Source organism: Rattus norvegicus, chromosome 6 (genome assembly GCF_036323735.1).
Source record: "Rattus norvegicus strain BN/NHsdMcwi chromosome 6, GRCr8, whole genome shotgun sequence".
In the NCBI taxonomy this organism is placed as follows: domain Eukaryota; kingdom Metazoa; phylum Chordata; class Mammalia; order Rodentia; family Muridae; genus Rattus; species Rattus norvegicus.
In genome coordinates this window covers 105,578,852-105,601,426 of record NC_086024.1, presented here as the reverse complement: position 1 = coordinate 105,601,426, position 22,575 = coordinate 105,578,852, and the positions used below count along the sequence as shown (strand labels likewise).

Genomic DNA, 22,575 nt, shown 5'->3' with positions numbered 1-22,575 from the left:
GGCTCAGTGAAAGGCTCTATCCCCAGAGGCAGCATGGGTAGCTCCAAGCTCACGAACGCTCCCCTGAAACCATGTGTACCCCATGGAAATTCAAGCTCTGAGGTAAAGCTTACATAGCGTGGTTGAGTTCAACTTGTGATAAAGCTGCCATGGAGAGAAGCTCGCCCAAGAACTGCTCGTGAGGGTCCTGCAGCAGCTTGTCACTTCTGTGGCCTGACCTCAGGACAGTGTCCAGCATGGTGGTTTCTTCAAGAGTGAAATACAGCTGCCCGGTGTCTGCTTGCTGAAAGGACTGGACTGTGGCTGCTGGTTTCTACTGGTTGTCTACCTGCCTAGAGGACTGGTCTGCAGCTGCTGAGTCGTGTTTCATATTTGTTCTGGGACTGAACTGCTGCCCTAGGAGAGAGAGTTCAATCCAAAGAACTACTGCTGAGCAGGTCCACTTCCCCATATCCTAATAGCTTTTCTCTTCCACTACCCCTGCTCTGTGGTGGGCTAGAGGAGAACTTAAGAGTAGGCTTCAGAACTTTTATGCATACAGTTGGCACCCAACATGACTTAGGCATAATAGGTAACTCTGCCTCTAATGTGGTAAAGGAAAGTGTAGGTGATGAGGGGTGAGCAATGTTACTGAAGGAAATTTGTAAATTGGCAGCTACACTTGCTGGGTGCTATCCTACTGTGTAACTGGAAGGCCTTTTTGTTTTGTTTTGTTTCGTTCTGCTTTGTATGTAGTGTTCACATTCTCTTCTGAAAGTTTGGAGGGAAGGTCAAAAACTCAGATGGTTCACTGAATTCTCTTCTGCTAGAAAGGGCTGCTGATTTGGCTATGTACATAGAGTTTTTGACTAGAAGTTGAAATGCTTGGAAGGCAAAACAGCAGAGGGAGAACAATGTTCAGGGTTGGTGAATGAGACTGGGAATGTACCCAATGATGAAAAGGGGAAAGAAATAGACTGGAAGGGAAAGTGCCGCCCTGCCCTGCTCCCCGTGCTTTCACTACCAGGTGCCCAAATGCCTCAGGGAGACAAGGGGCTAGGAAGACCAGGAGGCAGCACAGGTACAAACTGGTAATGTATAAGTGAGTGCATTACCACAGGTTTTGCTTGGGCCTCCAGAGGCACCTTCATCCTTCCCAGTGTCTCTGCAGCATGTGCCTGCTACTGGTGCTATTCCTGCCACTGAGCTGACCTGGTGACTGATAGAAATGCTAGATTTAAAGCATTTTGAAGAATCTGTAGTTTTGTATCATTTACATTCTTCCTATATTAATGAAACACTAAATAACTAGACCAGAGCATGAGGTGATCCCACAAGATTGGATGGAAGGGGTTGGTGTCAGCTGTTCAACAATTACTGTGGTTGTGGTGGTAAAGGCATGAAGCTACAGAACCCGCCCTTGTAATTTCACAAGTGGAATAACTTATTAAAGAACAACTACTTGGTGAAGGATGTTATGCTGACTTACAGAACCAAATCAGATCTGAGGGTGTAATTGAACAATGTTGTGTTGCAACTTTAAGAGCCTGGGGTCTGGTTGCAGAACCTGAGGAGGAAAATCTACCTCTTTACTAAAATAGGATTCTGGAGAATTCCTTTAGAGACTTCTTACAGAGGTTAAGTTCAGCTGTTTATAGAACCCTATCAGACTCAGAAACTAGACAGCCATTGATAGAAATATTGGCTTTTGGGGATGTAAACACAGAATGTAAGAGAGTAATTAGACCATTGAAAGCATGTCGAGCCCTATAGATGAATGCATAAGGGAGACCACTGGTATAGGTTCTCAGGAGTATAATGCAAATATCACAGGGCAAATTTTGGCTAGAGATATCAGCAATCAAAATGCTTGATGTTTTAACTGTAGACAACTTGGTGATTTCCCAAGAAATTGTAAGGCCAAAGGTTCCAGAGTTCACAATGACAGGTGCATTGATTCTAGAGAATACGGTAACCGTACCTAAGACCTTGCAGGTTCTGGTTACTGTGAGCTACAGAGGATTCTAGGCCACTGCAGCCTTTGACATTGGTCAAAGGATTTGCCAGTCTGAGTCTGAATGAGGTAACCTCCTGCCATTGGGAACCAAACTGACCTGTGGATTGCTGTCTGTATGCAGGTGAGGCCAGGTACAAATCTTAATTAGTTACATGAGCCTGTGATTGGGCAGTGGGAAAAGAAGGCAGGGCTGAAAGTTTTAGAGAGGGGACAGAAAGATGACCAGGAAGAGATAGGAGATGGAGGAAGATGAACCTGGATCTGAGTGATCTTCATCTTCTCTGTGTCTTCTTCCTGTCTGTCTCTTCAGATGAAGGAGGACATAATTGTTAGGGTTTCCAATTTTGGCCTGTGCCCTGACAGAACACGCCAAGCCACCATGGTTCAGGTGAAGAGGTTAAATGAGAGAAGAGTAGAAGAGCAGATAGGTGGCTGGCCATGGACATATGGGGGGAGGGACGGGGAAGGGGACAAGAGCAGCAAGGAACAAAGAGTAAGGGAAGTAAGAGAGGGTAAGACAGGGCAAGCAGCCCCTTTTCTAGTGTCAGGCATAGCTGGCTATTGCCAGGCAACTGTGGGTAGTGCATACCTGGCTGTTCCCATGCAGCTGTGCTCTTTGAGCGTAGAACACCAACATTCTCCCATTTTGGTTTAATTAAAAAAAAAAATAGTAGACTCGATGGTGAAGCAGGAATTGGGTTGTGATCTCTGACTTACTTCCTGTTTGCTTGCGGCGATGTGTCTCCAGAACCTAAAAAGATGGGGATGGGGTTATTTGCTCAATCTAGAGATGCTGACTCCCTGTTGTCCAGGGTCTGTGGAACTATCCGAGGATAGGTCAGAAGTAACCGATCCAATAGTAGCATCTGTGTCTGAGAGGAGATTGGAATATCTGGAGGTCGCTTCTCTAGGGCTGTCCTGGGTGTAGTAAGCGCCTGGACTTGATGAGGTGCTGGAACATGCATACTTATTATAGGCACAGAATAAAATTAAGCATGTTTCAGGAGATAAGTAAACTTTTTCTTAGATGGAAATTTGAAAAGCAAGAGGACTCCCACCCTTTGGAATAGGTTGTATGTGGATGTTGAGGCAGATGAACTTATCTGAGTGGAATCTATTTATTCCATAAGACATAGGTCTGAGTGGGATTCCTGTAGTTTATAAGTTTCCATTCTTTAAGATCGGCAGAGCAAGGTAAAAGAGGGAGCACTCAAGTACCCGTAGTTGGGACAGTGGTGTGGACAGCTGGGGCAATGTGTGCAGGCGGTGTTGTTAGCACACTGGAGCAAAGTCCCGGACAGAAAGAGAACTGGCTTATGCAAGGGTCTTAGGGGCCCAGATAGTAGGAAACGGGCCTGATAGACAGGGTTCCTCCGAAAAGGGGTCAGACCTGCTTTTCACAGGGCAGGAACCAGGAGCTACAGCAACAAGCATGGGAGAAGAGGGGGAGGCCTGGGAATGGGGCCAGACAGAGAGAATGGTTTCTGGTTAGTGTAAATTAGACCAAAACATCCCAGGAAATGGGGACAGGCATTGAAGACCTATAGACCCATGGGTGAGAATAGGGATTAACTGCCCCAACTTGTGCTCGGGCTAGATTTAGAGCCGGTGCTCCTGGGCCAGAGAGCAGTCTATCCAGGCCTGGGCTGGCATTAAACCGTCTCAAAAAGAGAAAGTCTCACCAAAGGGAAAAGTTCCTAGAAGGAGGCTCTGTGAAAGGCTCTATCCCCAGAGGTAGCTCCAGTACGCTGATTCTCCAAGCTCAAGAACGCTCCCCTGAAACCCTGTGTACCCCATGGAAAGTCAAGCTCTGAGGTAAAGCGCACAGAGGTTGAATAGGTACTGCTCACCTGCATGTGCTTGAGGAGGGCGCTCTCCTTGGTTGGCAGCTATAAGCAGGGCATCCTATGGAACGGGAGGCCTGCTGGAGTGGTGTAAGTCCTGAGATCCCAGGCAGCCAGCAGTCGTTGGTGGTTTGATGGTGTCGATGTTGTGGCAGTAGCTGTAATCAAATCCCTGTGATGCTCACAAAAGTGGCAGCAGATGTAATGGCAGGGCCCAACAGCAGGACGCTTGGTAGCAATCTCGAGTCATGTTCACAGAAGTGGCATTCCTCTCCGTTCTTCCTTGCCACGCCAGGGAGAGCACGCAGCCAGTTGTGAGCAACTGCAGCTTTACCCACAGACCTGGGTGAACTGTGGACAATGCAGTGATAAGGCTGGAGTGCACAGGTTCCCTCCACCTCCACCAAGGTTCTGCCAGGAGAAGCTGGTGGTTGCTGTGGGCAGTAGAGGAATGTGTTGGGAAAGGCCTATCCTCTGCCTCGGGGTCAGCAGAGGAATGGCGGAAGTAAAAGGCCATGTGGGCAGTGGGAAATCAAAATCCTCACCTGGGGCATCCGAGTCACGGCGCAAATGTTAAGGTTCCTGGTTCCATCCATGCTTTCAGAACCAGTGTTCGGGTTTTGAAGAGTAGTCAGTGCTCTTAACCCCTGAGCTATCTCTCCAGCCCTGTATCTCTTGTCCACAGTATCAAAGGTCTCAGAGGCAAGCCAGTGGCAAGAACCCACAAAGCAGTGGCGGAGAGAGAAAGAGGCCGGGTTAGGGTTGGCAGTGGCCAATCCCAGAACTCAGCATTGTGGTGGAAGAAGAAAGGCAGGAAGGGCTGGTGGCATTGGCTGTAGTCTGGGCATGAGGTGGTGGTGATTGTAAAACTACAGGCAGCCCTGTAAGCTAGAGGCCCCTCGGGACATTGGAGACATTTTCCTTTTGGTCAGTCAGGAGGTACCAAGCAGGCAAGAAAAGTAGGTATTTCTGATCTTATACATGGCTGCAGAGAAAGTGTAGATTTGATCTGGCCATTGATTCCTCTTACATTATCCCCAAAAGTCACATGATAGAAGTGGACCACTGGTGTGGATGGTCCCTTACCTTCAGGGACAGTGGGAATAATATTGGGAAGAAGTGGATTCACTTCTCATAGACTCATGGTGTATCCAGGTATAGTAGATGGGGATCCCAGGAAGAAATAATACCTGCTAAAGGGGAGAAGCAGATAGAATTGCTCAGCTGTTTCCCTACATCCGGGGCAAGGCTGCTCCTGTGGGCTCTATTGTGGGCTAGAGCATAACTTAAGAGGAGGTTTCAAAACCTTTATGCCTACAGGGGCATCCACCGTGACTTAGACATAACGGGTAACTCTGCTTCTAATGTGGTAGAGGAAACTGTAGATTCTGAGGGGTGAGCAATGTTCCTGAAGGAAATGATAAAATGGCAGCTACAGTTGCTGGGTGCTATCATACTGTGTAACTGGAGGGGATTTTTGATTTTGCTTTGTATGTTCATATACTATTCTGGAAGTTTGGAGTGAAAGCTGAAAACTCAAAGTTCACTCAATTCTCTTCTGCTAGAAAAGATGACTGACTTGACTATGCACGTAGAGTTTGTGACTAGAATTTGAAATGCTTGGAAAGAAAGAGCCAGGAGGAGAACAAGGTTCAGGCTTAGTGAATGAGACTGGTAATGTACCCCATGATGAAAAGGGGAAAGAAATAGACTGGAAGGGAAACTGCTGCCCTGCCCTGCTCCCCGTGCTTTCACTACCAGGTGCCCAAATGCCTCAGGGAGACAAGGGGCTGGGAAGAGCGGGAGGTAGCACAGGCACAAAAGGGTGATGTGTGAGTGCACTCCCACAAGATTGTCTTAGGCCTGCAGAAACGCATGCATCCTTCCCAGCGTATCTGCACCATGTGCCTGCTACTGATGCTATTCCTGACAGTGAGCTGACCTGGCGACTGATAGAAATGCTAGATATTGAAGCATTTTAAAAATCCACTATTTAATATCATTACCATAATTGTTAGGAATGAGTAACAACTCCAGAGGTATCAACTTTTTAATATAAAGCACGTTTATTATAGAACATTAGAAAAAGATCCAGGTGACTGTTTAAAATACACAAACCCCACACTTCTACTCATGAAGAAGGCCTATGAGCATGCGAATACTCTGGGCTGAGAGCCATGTCTGTTCCTGGTCAATCACTTCTGAAAAGTTCTCAAATATTGAAATTCAAAGTGAATGATTTGCCTTGACATGATTCAAAAAGTAAAATATAAATGTAAGGGCAGTAAAACCAAGGCAAGAATTAGTTTACAATACTCATTCCTGGAGAGTAACTGAGAGCAGGTGTAGGTTTGTGCCCTGTCTGTGTGTATATTCACACAGAATCAGGCCAAAAGTCTAGGGAGCAGCGTATACCCACATATGTGAAGCCCCCGATTGCCGCCAAAAGGATGTAGAACGTCCATCATCCTTCTGTCTCAAGAACAGCACATTTCCAACCCTAGGCATCCCTTAGAAGGGACCAGTACCGAGGACAGGAGGGTTAGTTCAGACCATGCTGTTCTCACAGCATCCACTGGATTACAGGCGTCCATATTAGTCTTCGGGCTTTAAGAACATCTTCTTGGGCTGGGGATTTAGCTCAGTGGTAGAGCGCTTACCTAGGAAGCGCAAGGCCCTGGGTTCGGTCCCCAGCTCCAAAAAAAAAAAAAAAAAAAAAAAAAGAAGAACATCTTCTTAATTTTAATGGCTTTTATATTTCCATTTTCATCTTCTTCATCATTGGCTTCCTATTCTTGGCAAACATCTAACCAATCGGTCCCTCCAAACTCTCATGTCTTCTTGCCATTTCTTCTTTCGACATTCCAATGTCTAGTATTTCCTCCTCTTCTGACCCTGCCACTCTGTTCCTGGAATTCATCAGAAGCATTACTTTCTCAACTTCAGGATTAAAGCCTCTGAATGGCATCCTTCCGTAGAGAATACCTTCACACAGGGAGAAGCTCTGCTCTTCTATGATGAAGCTCTCCTTCTCCTTCAACTCCAGCAAATCCAGGTACCAGTGCTCATCCCTGATCATCTTCCGTTCCTCCTCTTCCAGCTGTTTCTGGTTTTTCGAGTCCAGGCCCCTCTGCATGAACTTCATGCGCAGCAGGTTTTCGATAACTTAGTCTTCCGCTCCGATGCCATATTGGATACATTTTCAGAGGCTTCCCACTGCACCGCACTTGCACAGGGTCAAGAGGAGAGCGAGATGTTGCGTTCGGTGCTAACTTTTTATACTGATGTAAACAAGATGGGTATGGCAGGTTGTAAGTCAGATAAAATAAGCATGGTGGTCAAACGTCCACATCAATTCAGAAGTCAGAATTGTATGCTATCCTTATGATATTGGAATATCCTGAAGCTCTTAACGTAATTATTGATTCACTGAATGCCTATAGAGACTGCTGAATTTGTCCCTGATACCTCTGAATTAACATTGTTTATTCAAATGCAACAGGCCATCAAGATTAGAAATTATCCATTACATATTATACATGTTTGGTTTTTTTTGTTTGTTTGTTTTTTTAAAAAGTTTATTGGTGATGACTCAGAAAAGGGTGTGGGTTGGGAAGGCTGAAGTGCGGGCTACGTGGTACCCCCTCATCTTCCTGCTGCATCTGGGCCATCAGCTGCTGTCGCTCAGTGGCCTGGCGCATGCGCACCATGACCAGACTCTCATAGTCCCTTTCTGACAACACTGAGCCCTTCCACAGTCCTGGGGGACTGGGATCACCGTGCCCTGGGGCTGTCCCTCCAACCAGGAAACCTACAGAGGGTTGTCAGCCAGGCCCACTTCATTTCTGTCGGTCAACTCCGCAGCTCTGACAGTTGCAATCTCCACTATGACATTGCCTGGCTTCCTTCCGGAAAGTACCAAGTTGAGAACCTCCCCATACTTATGTAAAAGCCTCATGAGGACATCTCTGGAGTAGCCCCCTTGGGACTCATCCTCCTTCTTGCATGTCCACTTAAGCTTTACTTTGGGGGTTCCTTTGCCTTCTCTATTTTCTGTTCTTCCTCTCAGCCTCTGTTCTCGGTCCTGGCGGGTCTGCTCCTGGATCAGCCATTGCTGCTTTTCCAACTGACGGGAACCCTCTTCTTGTAATCGAGCAATCTCCTGCTCTAGTGTGGTGATGCTCCTGCTCTCCTCCTCTTCCTCAGTACTCTGGGCCTGGGCCTGCTGCTCCCTGGCCTCCAGGTCAAGCTTCAGTTTCTTCCTGTTCTCCTCAAGTCTCTGGGTCGTCTCTGCGGCCCGCTTCCTGACTGTCCTCTCCTTGTCATATGCAGCCCTGACTGCAGCATCAGTCAGTACCTCCAAGGCCTGGGACAGCTGGTGGAAGAGTTCAGCTGCTCTGGGGTTATCTGGATTTTTGTCTGGGTGGCAGGGGAGTGCTTTTTGTCTATAGGCCTTCTTCTCTTTGTCTGTTGCCTTCTCTTCGACTCCCAGCAGCAGGTAGAGAAACATCTGTAAGACCTCTTTGGTCACTGCCATGATTCTGAAAGAATAAAGATTTTAAAGTATCCCCCACTGACCCTGCTATGAGGACAAGTTTACCTCACAGCAAAAAACATGTTTTGGGGATGTAGCCCGGCTACACAAAATTATCTGGCCTCAATAAGGCCTGACTCAACATTCCTGACAAAAAAGAGAATTAGGGTCAACTTGCCTCAGAAGCAGGGTGGCCTAGAGTTAACTGAGCCCAACTTACAAACCAATGAAATTGCTTTCTGCGACTGTTGCCAACTACCTATGTAATTTTCCCTGTAAATACCTTCCTCTACTTGGGCTAGAGGTCGACTCCTCTGTCTCCTGTGTGAGATACGTGTCATCTCCAGAGCTCTGGTTCCTCAAATACACCTCTTGTTTATTACATCAAGACTCGTTTCTCATGAGTTCTTGGGGGGTTGCGTCATCTTGAGATTTGAGTGGGGGTCTTCCCCACCCTGGTAGTCTTTCATTTAGGGGCTCGTCCGGGATCTCGCAACCACCCACAACTCCAAAGACCTTCTTGGAGGTAAGGGGGTCCCCAATTGTGTCTGAATGTGCAGCTGCTGTCTGTGTCTGTCTCTGTTCTGGTTCTGGTTAGTACCTGAAAAGCGCTCTGGTTTTGCAGCCACTTTCCGGAGCTGTAAAGCTCAGAAGCTGTGGTCGACAGACATGTCGGGAGGACGACAAGCTGCACCCTGACAGATGCTTCAGGGCAACAGGAGAGCCAGGGACGCCTGGTGGTCTCCTATTGGGTAGAAGATGATAGTGTGTTCCTCTTGGAAGAGAAACTTCAAAGACCTCTTCGTCTGAAACTGCTTTTGGCTGATGCCTGTGGACTAGGCACAGCAGTTGTTGTCTGGATATTGTGGTTTCTTTGTGTTGTCTGTTGTTTGTCTGTTTAGTGTTTTTTTGTGATGATAGGACAGACAGTAATGACTCCCGTAAGCCTGATGTTAGATCATTGGACAAGTTAGGGACAGAGCACATACTATGTCAGTTGAAGTTAAGAAGGGAAAGTGGCAGACTTTGTGCACCTCTGAGTGGCCAACTTTCAGTGTGGGCTGGCCCCCTGAGGGCTCTTTTGACATGACTATGATTCTTTATGTTAAAGCTATTGTTTTTCAGGAAAAACTGGGAGCACACCCGGACCAGCAACCTTACATTTAGGTCTGGCAAAACCCGGTTCAAAATCCTCAGTACCCTCTGCTCCTCCTAAGATCTATCCTGAGGTTGAGGAGCCTCCTGAATGGCCAGCTCCGTCCCCCGTATTTATGCCCCATTTCCTCCCCAGCAGCCTTCTGACTTCTGCTCCACAGGAAGAAGAATCAGGGAGTGGGTGTCCGGCTACAGGTACCCGAAGCTGCAGGGCTCAGAGCCCCACAGAGCAGGACTCCACAGTAGCCATACCTTTGGGCACTTATGGTGTCCAACCTCCTGAATCCTCTGCCCCTCTAGAGGTCCGGCCTAGGGCACGGGAAGTTGGTGAGCACTCACCCCTGACTCCTCTACTGGCCCAATTCTTGTTTTTCCCTTGCGGGCTTCCAGACCTCCCCCTGGTCCAGGCAATGGGATGCAGCCCCTTCCGTATTGGACTTTCTCCTCCTCTGATCTTTATAACTGGAAACTTAATCACAGAACTATTTACTTTGTTCGTCAAAGAGTTTCACTTGGTCCTCTTGGTGCTTAACCTAGAAGTTAAAAATAATTTGCTTGAGAAAAATGGTTTTCTGCCAGGGAGTTTTATCTTTCTCTCTTGAGCCTCCTTCCCAAGGGGAGATGCCCCTCCCTTTGCTCCCCTTGTCCAGTCTAGCTGCTGTTAACAGTTGTGTATGAAGGACTCCAGGTTAGCGAGTGACCCTGTCTGAAGCAGGAATTATCAGAACCTGAAAGTTTTACCTTAGGTCCTGAAGAAAAATTCTCCCTGTTGCTTAAACATTCACAGCTTCTAAGGAAGGGACAGCTCAGAGTAGGGAAGTGTGGGGCTGAGGGTGGCAGGTGCATGGGCAAGCAAGCTGCAGGCTGTGCATGGGCAGGGGCCTGAGTCAGCGGGGGGCGGGGGGGGGAAGAGTTTCAAGGTTAAGGGTCAGTTGGCCAGGGCTGATGCTTTGACAACAAAAAGAGTGCATTAAGAGAACTTTCTTTGAGAGAGCCTGCCTGCCTTCCCTTATCCACTGGCCCTATTCTAAGAGAATGGTCTGTCTACATGGACAGTGTCTTTGTTCCTAACCCCTCATCAGCAAGTTCCTGCCCCTGTGGTCAAAATGCCCCAGGTTGGGAGGCAGGGAAGCCCCTAAAATAGTTTCAGAAAGAATCTACAACTAACTGTGAAGAACTTTGTTTTGCTCGTCAAAATTTAGAATTCAGGCTTTGGCTGTGGCCAAGGTCAGGATTAATCTTTTCTTTTCCATGGGCCTTTAACCCAGTGCGACAGTTTGGTAAAGGGCTGCTACTGAGGTCCTGAAAGTCCCAGGTGAACCGGTTACAATTCTTATATCAGCCACTTGGCATCTAACACCCAGGTCCTAACCATCTCTCCATCCTTTTGTTATTACTAGAAGCCTAGTGTCATTTGGAGGCTGGTTCTCTTGAGAGGTAAAGCCACGAAGCTGACACTGAAGAGAGACTCCTTGAGGAAAACTCTAAGTCCAGAGAGATAGTCGGTAACATATCAGTTGCCTCTCTGCTGGCCTTTCTGCTTCACAGACACGAAGCTTGTGCTTATTTTTACAACGGCCTGTTTGTCCCGAAAAGGCCTCCTGGTTTAGCTGTGTGATAAATGCTACTTGTCCTCTTCAGTGGACCTCTATTCTCTAGATTCTCCTCTTGTTTTCTCACCATCCCACATGAGATGCTTATTAGTAACTGTTATAGATCGTCTTTACCACCGAGGAAACACAGAATTCTACTAGAGGCCAGAAAATAAATGTTCCAGACATGGATGGAAGACCCTCACTCCTGACTGACTTCAATACCCCTGAAGGTAGGGAGTGCTCCAGGTCTACCGCCAGGCTCCAAGGGTGGGTCCCCGAGGGGCTGGAAAGCGCCCCACCAATCTGGCTAAGCTGAGAAAAAGATATAAAGAAAAAGTTACAGAAATTTGAAGAGTTAAGCTAAGTTGCTGAGAGTTAGTGTAAGTGCAGAGAAAGGAAAGTTGAAGTGTGGTTCAGGGTATGTGCACATAAGTGGACAGCAGAGAGACTGAGGAAGAGAAAGAGGAAGAAAGGTAAAACGAGCAGGAAGCTAGGGAAGAAAAGAGACAAAAAGAAGAGGAAGTTAGAGAGCTAAAGAGAGATAAAAGACAAGAGAGGAACATATACTGGCCACAGTAGTTAGGGAACCTAGGAAGACAGTACCTGGCAACAGAAGAGAATTCCTGGCTAAAGGTCAGTGTGCCAATGCAAAGAAAAAGGACACTGGGTCAGGAACCGCCCCAGGAAAAACCAGAGGGGCCTTTCCAGCAGCCCGGAAGGCAAGCCTCTTGGTCCTAGAGTGCTGACTATGCACAAAGACAGAAGGGAAGCCCGCCCAGTTGTTTTGTGAATAAATACGGGGGCCCAACATTCTGTGCTCCTATGCCCAAATGGGCTTGTGTCAGAGGGGTAGAGCATACCTGGCTGTTCCTGCATAGCTATGCTCTTTGAGCTTAGAGAGAATACCAACATTCCCCAGTTTGGTTTAATTAAAAAAAAAATTCGTGGTGATGGTGAAGCAGGAATTGTGTTGTCGTAAACTCTTACTATTTCCTGCTTGCTCTGTGGTGACATGTCTCTAGGGAACCTAGAAAAATGGTATGCTGAAGATTGTACAGTCCTAGAGTTGGCTGTCTCCCTGTTGTCCATGGTCTGTGGAACTGTCTGAGGATAGGTCAGAAGGAACGGGTCCAATATGAGTGTCTGTGTCTGTGAGAGGAGATTGTAACATCTAGAGGTCCCATCTCTGGAGCTGTCCTGGGTGTAGTAAGTATCTGGACTTGAAAAGATGCTATAGCACACATATATGTTTATTATAGGCAGAGAATAAGATTAAGTGCGTTTGGGAGAAAAGAAAACTTTTTCTTAGATGTACGCTTGAAACCCAGAGGACTCCCACCCTTAGGAATAGGTAGTAAGTGGGATCTTTAGGCAGATGAACTTCTCTGAGTGGAGTCTTTGGTTCATAAGAGGTATGTCTGAGTATTTCCTATAGCTTATAAAAGTTTACATTCTTTAAGATCTGAGAGCAAGGGAGAAGCAAGAGTGTGCATTCACAGGGAGCTGGGAAACTGGTGTGCACAGCTGAGGCACTGTGCTTGGCTGGCAGTGTGAGCATGCTGGATCAACGTCCTGGACAGAGAGAGGGAGAGCTTGCTTGTACAAGGTTGTTCGGGGCCACACATGCGTGGGAAAGCATTCTTCCCAGACAAGGTTCCTGAAGAATGGGGTTGGACCTGCTTTTCACAAACTAGGAACTACAGCAATAAAGAAGGGAGAAGAGGGAGGCCTGGTAATGGGGCAGAAAGAGATACTGTTTTCTGGTTAGTGTAAATTAGTCCAAAACATCCCAGGATATGGGGACAGGCAGCGAAGACCTAGAGACCCATGTGTGAGAATAGGGATTAATTGCCCCGACCAGTGCAGTGCTGGGGGTAGACTTAGAGCCAGTGCTCCTGGGCCAGTGAGCATTCTATAGAGGCCTGGCCTGGCATTAATCCGTCTCAAAAAGAGAAAGTCTCACCCGAGGGAAAATGTCCAGAAAGAGGCTCAGTGAAAGGCTCTTTCCCCAGAGGCAGCATGGGTAGCTCCAAGCTCAGGAACGCTCCCCTGAAACCATGTGTACCCCATGGAAAGTCAAGGTCTGAGGTAAAGCATACAGAGGTGGAGTAGGTACCTCTCACCAGCATGTGCTTGAAGAGGGCGCTCTGCTTGGTGGGCAGCTATACGCAGGGCATCATGGCGATGCGGAGGCCTGCTGGAGATGTGTAAGTCCTGAGTCCCCCCGCAGTCAGCAGGTGTTAGTGGTCTGATGGCTAACATGGTGTGGCAGCTGGTTTGATTTAATCCGTGTGATGCCCACAGAAGAGGCAGCAGAAGTAAAGGTAGGACTCAACATTAGGACGCTCAGCAGCAGTCTTGGGGCATGCGCGCCGAAGAGGCTTGCACTGCAATTCTTTGGCAATGGGGCATTGTCTCAGGAGTCCATGGTTTCATCCATCTTCAGCAAGGCTCCGTGCCCCGGGCCAGAGGTGGCCCAGGGTGGAATGGGGGCCCCTACAGAAGCAGAGGCATGCGGTGAGGAAGAACTATACTCTGTCTCATGGAAGGCAGCAGTGTGGCGGGGGTGCCAGACCATATGGGCTCAGGGAGATGAAAATCCTCACGTGGTGCATCCGAGTCATGGCACCAATGTGAGGGTTCCTGGTTCAATCCCGTGATTCGGTTTAATGTTAGCATTTTGAATCTTGGCCCGTTCCTGGACAGAACACACCCACCCACCATGATTCCACGTGCAGAATGTTAATGAGAGAAGAGTAGAAGAGCAGAAATGCGGCCAGCCACGTGCATTCTCATGGTGTCCTGAGGAAGGGGGCAAGAGCAGTGAAGAATAAAGGGTAAGAGAAGTAAGAGAGGGTAAGACAGGGCAAGCGGCCCACATTTTTACTGTCGGGCACAACTGGCTATCGCCAAGCAACTGTGGCACACAGCATACCTGGTTTTACCAGGTAGCTGTGGGGGTAGAGCTTAGACCGAATAGCAATAATCATGGAAGGGCTCTGGGAAAGCTAAGGTCTGTAGCCTTGGGCGGGTCGTCAAAGATATTTGGCAGGAAATGGTGGAACAAGCCTCAAGTTTAGAGCAGGAGGAGACACAGAGGTAATGAACTGGTAAATCCCACCTGGAAAGCCTGCCTTATCTTTGCATAGCAATTGTGCCTAGTAGGCAAATTATTTAGTTTTTTTTTTTTTTTTTTAAGATTAGTTTCACGTGCATGCACTGTCCCTGTCACCAGACACACCAGAAATGGGCCTCACATCCCATTACAGCTGGTTGTGAGCAGCCATGTGGTTGCTGGAAATTAAAAGTCAGAAACTCTGGAAGAGCAGTCAGTGCTCTTAACCTCTGTGCAATACCTCCAACCCTGTGTCTTTTGTCCCCAGAGTCAAAGGGCTCAGAGGCAAGCTGGTGGCAAGATCCCCCAGAGCAGTGATGTGTAGAGAAAGAGGCCAGGTTAGGGTTGGCAGAGGACAATCCCATAACTAAGAATGGTGGAAGAAGAGGAAAGGCAGGAGGGGCTGGTAGCATTGGCCTTAGGCCTGGGCTTAGGAGGTAATGATTGTTAAACTACAGGCAACATCAAGGGACCTGGTGGGTGCGGTTCCTTCCCTTCAGGGCCAGTGGGAGTAATCTTGGGAAGAAGTGAATTCACTTCTCAAGGACTCATGGTCTATCCAGGTGTAGTAGATGGGGATCACAAGGAAGAAATAAAACCTGCTAAAGGGGAAGAAGGAGACAGAATGGCTGAGTTATTTCCCTACAATAGGTGCAAGGCTGCTCCTGTGGCATGAACGGGGCTTTTGGAAGCACTGGGGAAGGTGTGCTCTGGCACACAGGTCTATGATCAGAGACCCAGGTTGTCCAAATGCAGGTGTGCACATAGGAAGAGTGGAAGATACAGGAGCTGATGTTAGTTTACTTTCCCAAAAGTCTTGGAATCCAGATTGTCCACTTTAGATACAATTTATAGAAACTGCTTAATTGCCATGAATGGGATGGTGCCTATGTGGACCCAGAAGGGAAAACAGAGAAATTGAGAACTTATGTGACTGACATACCCATAAACTTATGGGGAAGGCATCTTTTACAAAAATGGGTACTCAAATTGATATTCCCGCAATTCCAGGGACAACGAATGAGAAAATGATATGGTAGTTGCTCCTTGGGAAGGTAATGATACAGGTGACAGAGTACAAGGTCAAAAAAGAGAAACTGAGGAACTAGACCAACCAGTGTAAGGGTGTGTTGACAGGAGAAGTGAACTTGGTAATAGTATTAAGGGGATGTGGTTATGCTTAAGTTTCTACAGGGATTGAAAAATATGGCTACCAATAGAACCTTATAAATTTTATATCTGACTAGGGAAAACCTCTTGTGAGCTGAGACAGTGTCTCCACAAAGCAAACAGCCCAGGTGACTCACAGACTGTCTCAGTTACTGATTCTCCTAACTGTGCATGCAAATCAACTTCAAAAGGGCTAGCACAGAAACTAGAAAGACAGATTGGGCAACAAATTCTACAGCTACCTTTTCTCAAACTAACCATTTTTTTCTCCCTGGGGCCCATTTAGGAATTCTTCACCCCAATTCAGCAGGAAGCAGTTTTCTGGAGATCGTCGCCCTAGTCCCTTAAGCTGGGGTGGATAGGTTTGGTCATCTAATGTGTTCTAATTGCTGTCTAGGATGGAAGGTCATTATTATGATGAAAGATTGCTAAAAATTTAGCCTTTTTTGGAATTATTTTATTCTATGAATTTAAGGTATTTTGTTATGTTTTTAGAATTTTCAGATTTTTTTATCTTTACAAATTGATAGCAATTTAAGTTATTGTTTGAATTGTATTGATAGAAAATTTAAATTGTCTTGAAGGTTTGTATATTGATAGAAAGGTAAGGTTTTGTTAATTATTTGAGTATACTCTACATGTGGCATTTATTGAAAATGTGGTGGTTCTTACAATAAATTCCAGTGTGTATAGATTCCTAATGATAGGGAAAAGGATAATTCTTAAAGAAAAGGGGGAATATGAAGTGGAAACTTCTAGTTCTTTGAAAAGTTAATTTTGCCAAATGATTTGCTCAGGCACAAACCAGGACCTAAAGCAACAAAGAAGGGTGAAGAGGGAGGCCTAGGTATGAGACCAGACAGAGATACTGTTTTCTGTTTAGTGTAAATTACATCCCAGGACATGGGGACAGGCAGTAAAGATCTAGAGACACATGGGTGAGAATAGGGATTAATTGCCCCGACTTGTGCTGGGTCTAAAGTTAGAGCCAGTGCTCCTGAGCCTGAGAACAGTCTATCCAGGCCCGGCCTGGCATTAAACTGTCTCAAAAGGAGAAAGAAGGTCTCACCCAAGGGAAAAGTCCTAGAAGGGGAGGCTCCATGAAAGGATCTATCCCCAGAAGCAGGACAGGTAGCTGTCCAAGCTCAAGAATGCTCTCCTGAAACCATGTGTTCACCACGGAAAGTCAAGCCCTGAGGTAAAGAAAGTGCACAGAGGTTGAGTAAGTACCACTCACCAGCACATGCTGAAGAGGGCACTCTCGTGGGTGGACAGCTATTAGCAGGGTGTCATGGCGATGGGGAAGCCTGAGGAGTGGTGTAAGTCCTGAGGGCCCACAGCAGCCAACAGTTGGTGGTGGTCTGATGTAGATGGTGAGGCAGCAGCTCTGATCGAATCCCTCTGATACTTGCAGAAGCCACAGAAGTTTTAATGACAGTGTCCATCAGCAGGATGCTTGTTGACAATCTCCAGTTATGTGCATAGGAATGGCATAAACCCCCATTTTTCCTGCCACAGCCAGTGTGAGTGAATAGTCCATGGCAAGCAAGTGTGACTGGGCCCTGGGCCCAGAGTGGACTTCGGGCAGTGGGGCGATGTGGCAGGAGTGCATGGTTCCATCCATCTCGACTGATGCTCCGAGTTCCTGGCCTTAGGCATCCCAGGGCAGGCTGTGGACTGCCTTGGGGAGCAGAGGCATGGAGTGGGAAAGGCCTGTCCTCTACCCCTGAGTTGGTGGCAGGGTGGTGGGAGCATCAGGACATCTGAGCAAGGGAAAATCAAAATCCTCATGCAGGACATCCGAGTGAACAGCACCAATGTTAATGAACTGGTAACTCCCACTGGGAAGGCCTGCCTTATCTTTGCATAGCAACTGTGCTTAGTAGGCAAATTATGAGGGTTTTTTTTTTTTTTTTTGAGATTTTTTTCATGTGAGTATACTGTCCCTGTCTTCAGACAACACCAGAAGAGGGCCTCAGATCCCAAAACAACTGGTTGTGAGCCACCATGTGTTTTCTGGGATTTAAAGTCAAACTCTGGGAGAGCAGTCAGTGCTCTTAACCTCTGTGCAATACCTCCAGCCCTGTGTTTTTTGTCCCCAGATTCAAAGGGCTCAGAGGCAAGCTGGTGGCAGGAACCCCAGAGCAGTGATGTGTAGAGAAAGAGGCCAGGTTAGGGTTGGCAGAGGACAATCCCATAACTAAGCATCGTGGAAGAGAAGGAAAGGCAGGAGGGGCTGGTAGCATTGGCCTTAGGCCTGGGCTGCTAAGGTGGTAGTGATTTTAAAACTATAGGGAACGCTGAGGGCCTGTCAGCCTGAGTCCCCAGAGCAAACAATTCAAGTTTTCCTTGTGGTCAGTCTGGATGTATGAAGCATAAGGTGTTTCTGATCTTATACATGGCTGCAGAAGAAAGGTTAGCTTTGGATCTGGCCACAGATCCCTCTTTCATTATCCCCAAAGAGGAAGATTGTAAGTTAACCACTGGTATGTATGGTCCCTTACCTTCAGGGACAGTGGGAATAATCTTGGGAAGAAGTGGATTCACTCCTCAATGACTTATGGTCTATCCCGGTTTAGTAGATGTGGATGGCAAGAAATAAATAAAACCTGCTAAAGGTGAGAAAGGAGATCGAATGGCTGAGTTATTTCCCTACATCAGGAGCAAGGCTGCTCCTGTGGAATGAAAAGGGGCTTTTGGGAGCACTAGGAAACGTGTGCTCTGGCAAACAAAGGTCTCTGATCAGAGACCCCAGATTGTCCAAATATGTGTGTTGACATAGAAAGGCTGGTTGATACAGGAGCTGATGCTAGTATACTTTCCTCACATTCTTGGAATCCAGATTGGCCACTTCAGGTTTTGATGCAATTTATAGGAATTGACAAATTATTGGTAAAATATGGAAGCTGAAGTCAATGATGTCAATCTTTGGAGCTTTCGCTTGTTCCATGAGAAGCTGGCAGGGTTTGAGTGTGGCACCAAACTTAACATTTAGGTGACAAAATGCTTTGGAAGTGTCAAGATCTAACTGCAAAACCAAATTTTCCTTTGGATGTGCTCTGGTGACTTTCTTTGATTTCATTGTTAAAAATCTAATGTGGACTCCATTAGTGGGGGTATAGTTGATTTGAGACACTGGTTTACAGGGATTTGCATAGGTAATGCTCTCTGGAGGCACCCCAAGCCTCTCCAGCAACAGAATGTCACTCTTGCTTGCACAGTCAAGTACTCTCCCAGTTGCAGCTAGAGCTCTGCTGTCATTCCACTTGTCTGTGGAAGGGAGTTAGTGGGCAAGAGATTTTAGCCACCTCACAAGCTGCTTTTGAATGTCTTCCAGGTCTGCAACATAGAAAGCATCCTTATCAGGGGAAGACTGTTCCTCTTTTTTTTTTGGTGTAGAATGTCCTTGGCAGTAAAGCCTTCATTGAGGATATGGCAATCAATCTTCTCCTTAGTAAAGCTGCTCATGGTTCTCGATATGCCTACAGAAAATAGCCCTGGGCCACAGCTGGTCAGACCGATGGTGAGGACACCATCCAAACCCTGAGGATCATCTGGCCATTTGTAGAAGCTGATCCCAGGGGCACCAAGCTTCTGCCTATGGTGGCTGTTGGTGATGTCTGCAGGGACTGACCCTCAGTGTTCTTGCTATTGGTGAAAATGGAACAACACCACCCAAGAGAGGTTATTGAAAATACTGAGGAACTTGGTCAACCAATGTAAGGAGGTGTTGACAGGGGAAGGGAGCCTGTAACAGTATGAAGGGGATGTGGTTATGCTTATGCATCTACAGAGAGGGAAAAATGGCTATGAATAGAAGCCTATAAAGATAGATCTGATTAGGAGAAACCTCTTGTGAGCTGAGTCAGTGTCTTTCCAAAGCAAAGATCCCAGGTGACTCACAGACTGTGTCAGTTACTGGTTTCTCCTAACTGTGCATGCAGATCAACTTCAAAAGGGCTAGCACAGAAACTAGAGAGACAGATTGGGCAACAAATGCTACAGCTACCTTTTCTCAAACTAACCATTTATTTCTCCTTGGGGCCCATTCAGGAATTCTTCACCCCAATTCAGCAGGAAGCAGTTTTCTGAAGATCGTCGCCCTAGTCCCTTAAGGTGGGGGTGGATAGGTTTGGTCATTTGATGTGATACAATAGTTATCTAGGACGAAAGGTTATTATTGGTTATGACCAGAGATTGATAAACATTTAAAGTCATTTTATTGGAATTACTGTATAATAGAAATTTAAGGTATTTTTGTTTGATTATGTTCTTAGAAATTTCAGATTTCTGTTTTACCATTACTTATGGAAAGCAATTGAAGTTTTTGTTTGCATTGTATTTTGATGGAAATTTTAAATTGTTTTGAAGTATTGTATATTGATAGAAACCTGAGGTGTTTTTTTTTAAGTATTGTATATTGATAGAAAGGTAAGGTTTTGTTAATCATTTGACTTTACTATACAAGTGGCATTAATAGAAAGTGTGATGGTTCTTAAAATAATTTCCAATGTGTATAGATTGCTAATGATAGTGAATAGGACAATTCTTAAAGAAAAAGGGGTATGTGAAGAGGAGACTTCTAGGTCTTTAAAAAGGTAATTTTGCCAAAGGATGTTTTGCTGGGGCACACAGGTGAAAGGATGTCTTGCTATAGCAAACGCATGTCATAGACTTTTCCTGAAGCAGACACAGGTGAAAGGATGTTTGGATATAGCAGACACATGAAAGGGCTCCTGATGAAGGAGCATAAATCTGACCCCACAGACTGTGGGAGATGAGCACTGAGCTTTGGTTTGCTCCACCTCGCCATTCTTCAGTAAAGACACTCCATGCAATTGTTCCCCTTACATAGCGTTGGTGAGCTCAACTCGTGATAAAGCTGCCATGGAGAGAAGCTCGCCCCAGAACTTATGAGTTTCCTGCAGCAGCTTGTCACTTCTGTGCCCTGACCTTAGGTCAGTGGCCAGCCTGGTGGTTTCTTCATGATTGAAGTATATCTGCCTGGTGTCTGCTTCCTGAATGGACTGGACTGTGGCTGCTCGTTCGTGCCTGTTTTCTGCCTGCCTAGAGGACTGGCCTGCAGCTGCTGAGTCCTGTTTGGTGTTTGCTCTGGAAGAAAACAGCTGCCCAAGGAGAGGGAGCTCAATCCTAGAAAACTGCTGCTGAGCAGGTCCACTTCCCCACATCCTAATAACTTTTCTCTTCCACTACCTCTGCTCTACTGTGGGCTAGAGGAGAGCATTAGAGGTTTCAAAGCATTTATGCCTACAGGTGGCACCCAAAGTGCCTTAGGCATAACAGGTAACTCTGCTTCTAATGTGGTATAGAGGGAACTGTAGATGATGAGGGGTGAGCAATGTTACTAAAGGAAATTGGTAAAATGGCAGCTACATTGGCTGGGTGTCCTCTGATAGTGTCCTGGAGGGGGTGTTTTGGATTCGCATATACTCTTCACCCACTATTTTGAAAATTTGTAATAACACCCAAAAACGTAAAAGTTCACGCGATTCTCTTCTGCTAGAAAAGATTGCAGATTGGCTATGCACATAGAGTGTGTGACTAGAAGTGGAAATGCTTGGAAAGGAAAAAGAGCCAGGGGGAGAACAAGGCTTGGTGAATGAGACTGGTAATGTACCCCATGAAGGAAAGGGAAAGAAATAGACTGGAAGGGAAAGTGCAGCCCTGCCCTGCTCCCTGTGCTTTCACTACCAGGTGCCCAAATGCCTCAGGGAGACAAGGGGCTGGGAAGAGTAGGAGGCAGCACAGGCACAAAAGGATGATGTGTGAGTGAGTGCAGTCCCACAAGATTTTCTTAGGCCTGCAGAAACGCATGCATCCTTCCCAGCGTCTCTATAGCATGTGCCTGCTACTGATGCTATTCCTGACAGTGAGCTCACCTGGTGACTGATGGAAATGCCAGATTTTGAAGCATTTTGACGAATCTGTTGCTTTGTATCATTTACATTCTTCCTATATTAGTGAAACACTAAATAACTAGGCCACAGAATGAGGTGATCCCACAAGATTAGATGGAACGGGTTGTTGTCAGCTGGTCAACAATGACAATGGTTTTCATGGTGGAGGCATGAAGATACAGAACCAGACCTGTAATTAACAAGTGGAATAACTGTTACTGAAGACGAGCTGCTTGGTGATGGGCATCATGCTGTCTTAGGGGAATAAATCAGATCTGACGGTGAAATTGAACAATGGTGCGTTGCAACTTTAGGAGCTTGGGATTTTGTTGCAGGATCTGGGGGAAATTTTCTTTTACAAAAATAGGATTCTGAAGAATCCTTTAGAGAATTCTTACAGAGGTTGAGTTCAACTGTGAATATAACCATATCAGACTTTAAAAACAGAAATTCATTGATAGAAATATGTCTTTGAGAATGCAAACACCAAATGTGAGAGAGCAGTTAGACCATTGAAAGCCATGTAGAGCCCCTATAGATGAATGGATAAGGGAAACCACTGGTATTGCTTGTCATGAGTATAATGCCAACATCATACAGCAAATGGTGGCTAGATTTATCAGCAATCAAAATGCTTGATGTTTTAATTGAGGTCCATTGGGTCATTTACAAAGACATTGTAAGGCCAAAGTATCCAGACTTCAAAATAACAAGTGCAATGATTGTAGCAAATATGGTAATCCTAGCTAAGAACAGGCAGGTTCTGGTTATTGTGAGCTACAGAGGCTTCCAGGCTACTGCAGCCTCTGTGCAAAAGGCAGACATTGGTCAAAGGATTGGCAGTCTAAGTGCCACATGGATCTGCTTCATCTTCATCTTCTCTGCCCCTCTCTTCTCTGTCCTTCTCTCTTTGGAGGAAGATGGACATAATAATTGTTAGGGATTTGAATCTTGGCCTGTGCCTGGACAGAACATGCCAAGCCACCATGTTTCCACGTGGAGAACTTTAATGTTTAGAGTAGTAGAGTCAAAATGTTTGCCGGCCATGGGAACATGAAGTGGGGGATTGGAAAAGGGGCAGGAGCAGTAAAGAAAGAAGAGAGAAGTAAGAGAGGGTAAGAGGGCAAGTAGCCCCTTTGAGAGTGTCAGACACAGGTGGCTGTTGCCAGGCATTTGTTGGGTGGAGCGTACCTGGCTATTCCCATGTAGCTGTGCTCTTGGAGCTTAGACAGAACACCAATATTCCCC

At 46.4% G+C, this 22,575-nt stretch overlaps 3 pseudogenes; 1 reads left to right on the top strand and 2 right to left on the bottom strand.

The window, feature by feature from the left end:
• The window catches only part of LOC134479151 (ornithine decarboxylase-like), a 104,853-nt pseudogene that overhangs the window by 19,281 nt on the left and 62,997 nt on the right, over positions 1-22,575 (top strand).
• LOC100910914 (M-phase phosphoprotein 6-like) lies at positions 110-7,049 on the bottom strand (annotated as a pseudogene).
• LOC134479425 (dnaJ homolog subfamily C member 17-like) lies at positions 7,419-8,377 on the bottom strand (annotated as a pseudogene).